This window comes from Fragaria vesca, linkage group LG2 (genome assembly GCF_000184155.1).
Source record: "Fragaria vesca subsp. vesca linkage group LG2, FraVesHawaii_1.0, whole genome shotgun sequence".
Lineage (NCBI taxonomy): Eukaryota > Viridiplantae > Streptophyta > Magnoliopsida > Rosales > Rosaceae > Fragaria > Fragaria vesca.
The window spans coordinates 30,320,084-30,324,033 of NC_020492.1; the positions used below are offsets into that span (position 1 = coordinate 30,320,084).

The 3,950-nt window shown below is 31.8% G+C and overlaps 1 non-coding gene across 1 annotated transcript; it reads right to left on the reverse strand.

Moving 5' to 3' along the window:
- Positions 1-282: 282 nt before the first annotated feature.
- Positions 283-1,189, reverse strand: LOC101299547. The gene is made up of 3 exons (XR_184092.1): positions 1,109-1,189; positions 620-897; positions 283-534 (listed from the first exon to the last, which is right to left on the reverse strand). It is a non-coding gene; the product is annotated as an uncharacterized LOC101299547 (transcript).
- Positions 1,190-3,950: the final 2,761 nt, after the last annotated feature.

Here is a 3,950-nt window from a genome sequence, read left to right on the forward strand (position 1 = left end):
AAAAAAAATAATATTTTCATACCTAGAGTTGAAACGAAAGGTAAATACAAAAGTACACAGTCCATCAACGGAGTAAAAAGGTATACGCACTGTTCACAATGCTTATGAACAGTTAACCAAACAATAGTATATAGTAAACTAGTTTTTGTGCCCGCGCATTGCTGCGGGGAACAATCAAGTGTTAAACAATACTGAGCATTTTTAATAATGTATTGTTGTCGAATGACTGGATATGACCTATGACAGAAGCAATAGACATAATGTATTAATATCAATGAGCTTGGTTAAAAAATAAATTGATTCAAAAATAGTAAAATACTTTTATACAGTAAATTACAATGTAGTAAATAAAGATATTCTGATATTCATCTTGTCCCACCTCTGCAGATTAGGACTTTAGGAGTGCACAATGTAGTATATTGACCTAGAAAGAACCTTTTGCTTAAGCCCGAGAAACCATATGCTGATCTTAACTTGCTCTATCTTTGCTGTACCACTTGATGAATTTGGATCTCTATGCCCATACCTGTTAATCTGCAGAAGTTCATACAAAGTTTAATACATCTGTAATAAGAATTCACAATAATCTCAAGCCTACATTATTACAGAATATATATACCTTATGCATTTGCAACCAAATGAACTTGTAACTTCCTACTGGTTCATTTGAAATCAAGTCATTATTTTTGCTCATCTTTGCACAAAGTTTTTGTGGCTGAGTGCTATAAACTTAATCTCTGTATAAGATGAACCTTTTGTTTCACCCAAATTACTTCCAACCAAACCTAATGGAAAGACTTGGTCAGATGGGGTTACATATTACAATCTTCAGTTTAAGCCATCTACCTGCTTCAGTTTGGTAATGATCGACATGTGACCTTGAATCCCCACAGACACCTGTAAAAGACTGATCGTGGTAATTAGCAAGATCATTTACATTCAAAATAGCCAAATAGAATATAGATATACTCATTGAATAACCCCAGGTTCCAAAGCTGAGGTTATTCTCATTAATCAAAAGATCAATACAAAAAGACCATCAGTTTTAAACTTTTAATGATTACAAAGAAAATATTCAATGCTCTGTATTTCATGTTTTCCTGTCAACCTCCTCTAATTTCCTTCTCCATAGGCACTGCTATGCTCTTTGTGGTATAGAGACAGATTCAAAATTGTCATCTTAATAACTACGAAGCTTCCTTCATGCTCTTTGAACTGTAAAAACAATTATTATTAGATATTTTATAGGATACTGTCGATACTTTCATTACATGGATGTAAGAAAAAAGATCTATCCTTCAATTGCGGTATAAAATGTATGGTTTCAAGTAGAGAGCCCTAAAGATAAAAGTGTTAAGAGCTTTAAACTTAAAAACCCCACATTTAGTTTTGAATCCAATACGTAAGTAATCATTCCATACCAAATGCTGCATATACATAAATTCAACAAATACCTTGCTGAGTAACCAAAGCATTCAAGTGATAGTTTGCCGACTTTACATATGTTGCTACAGCTTTGTTCCTGGAATAGAGGAATACACACACACACAATACTTAATGTGTCATATAAACCAGTGTATGTATCATGTAATAACATCCAAGAAAAAGCGGAACCTGAAATAGTATTTTAGTCATGCAAATCCTATAAGAGACCAATGACAGTTTGAATTTAAAATATACGTATATATCTTCTTCGTTTTAAGTGTCAACTTTAAACATGGAAACTCTTTTTGCAATATAAGTGAGATTTAAAGTGCAACAAAGAGGAAGTTGAAAAGAAACAGTCTAATGATGCTGCTCTTTTATCACCTCTTCAGTCTCCAATTTCATATATGGGAAAATAAGTCGATTCAGAATGAGCAACAAAACACAATTTAACTTAGAGCAAATCCCTGATATTGAAAATTATTACGAAATTGAAGTGATAAACAGCTGAGATAAATAACAACACTAAGTTAGTAAATCTGATGAGTATTAATCCCAACTAAATTACTTTATTCTACTTTCTTTTACAATGATTCAATGCATCATACATCCTTCTCTTTGTTCAGGGTTTATGAAAACAGAGCGCTAATGAAATTTCAATGGAGTTGTTTCAGGACTCGTGAATACTTAGCACATGTATCACTTATTCAGATGCTTTGGCAACGGCAAGAAAAAATGAGGATGATAAAAATTAATGTTATCTTATCTTTGCTATAATTTAATGATATACCTGGTACCTATTTTAGCATTTTCACCAAAGCCAGCTAAATCTTCTTCAAAGTTTACATATTGAAGGAAAATAATTAAATGATTTCTGTTAAACTCTTGTATGATATCTAAGGTTCATATTTTGTCAATCAATCTGTCATCCATCAACCTTACCTAATGCTCATCTAAGTCCATTTGGAACAATTCTCTTTCCTCTTCTGTTTCCAAAATCGCGAATGCCTGCATCACCAAAATGTTATATTAGCTTCCATCTTCGCAAATGAAACTCAAACAAATCATGAAGTCAATACACCAATCCCAAACTGAGATCAATAAATGAACTGAGATCAATACACCGATTACAATGTATCACAAAATACCAATAAAAAGAAAGAAATTTAAAAGCATCCTTCACCAAACCAAAAACATAACCTGATTAACAAAATCACAACAACCTTAACCACAAGTCCCACAACCTACAAAACAGGAAGATATCCATAACATCGAACCAATTGGCATCATAAATAAAAAGCAAAAGAAGGAGAAGGCCTAAAAACAAATAAAACAACAGAATTTGAACACATAAGATAACCTCCAATGGTAGTATGTGAAACGTGTAAAAATATATAAATTTAGAACAAACCTGACATATAACCATCAACTAAAAAAATTAATAAATAAAGAAAAGTAGAAATTGAAAAGGAAAATCCAACACACCATGTAAGGTCCAGCTTACTTATTTCTTCTTTCAACACACTCCTAAGGGCATGACCAAATGTGAACCACATTACATCTTGATAAACAAAATAGAAAGAAAAGAGAAATCTGGGCAAATCAATTAAACAGTGACAATACAGTGATACACAAACCAAAACAAAGCTAAAACATAAACTCCAGCTCAACAGAAACAAAATTAGATGCCAGAAAATCAAAATTTGCAATTGAAAAACAACTGCTTCCATAAATATAAAAATCCTAAAAGTCTTTTGGAGCAATATGATCTCAAACAAAAAATCCTAGTGCAATAACAGTCTATTTTAAGTTATTGATCCAGAGTTTTATTTTTCTTTGTTCATCTATGTCAGAGGTTAAGACTCCAATATCTATATGGGTAGCTCATTTGACAACGTCACTCCACCTGAGCTCACGAAACAGTTTAAGGAGGGTTTTCACAGATCTGTACCATTTCAACCTCAGATGCAAAAATCAGATATACAGTTTAAGGAAGCCCAAACTTATTTCCAAAGAGATTTTGTTCAAATCTTGATATACAAATACGTAAAATCAGATGCAAAAAATGCAATTAAGAGCAAAATTTTACACAACTAAAAGAAACCCATATCATACCAAGTTATAAAAATAAATTAAAAAAATAATAATAACAAACTCAATTTTCATTATATAACATAAGAGAAGGTTCATACCTGTGGAGCTGAGAAAACTGAAAGAGACTTGCTGAAACTGGGCTAATGTTGGCAGCATACTAAAAGCGGATAAAGTTGCCCTTCCAATTCAAAAAACTACAACAAAAAAATGAAAATATCAATCAAATTGAGTAAGATTACAAACATCCACCAAATCTGCAGCTTTATTTTGAAGTTGATATTTTTTTTTTTCAACTAACACATGTACTTTAAGTCATAAACAAATTTTGAAATGTACCAATTCAAAAAAAATTTGCTAGTGTTACCCAACTTCACATATGTTGATCCAATTTTGTCCCTAGAACAAAGGAATACACGGACACATATGTAAAT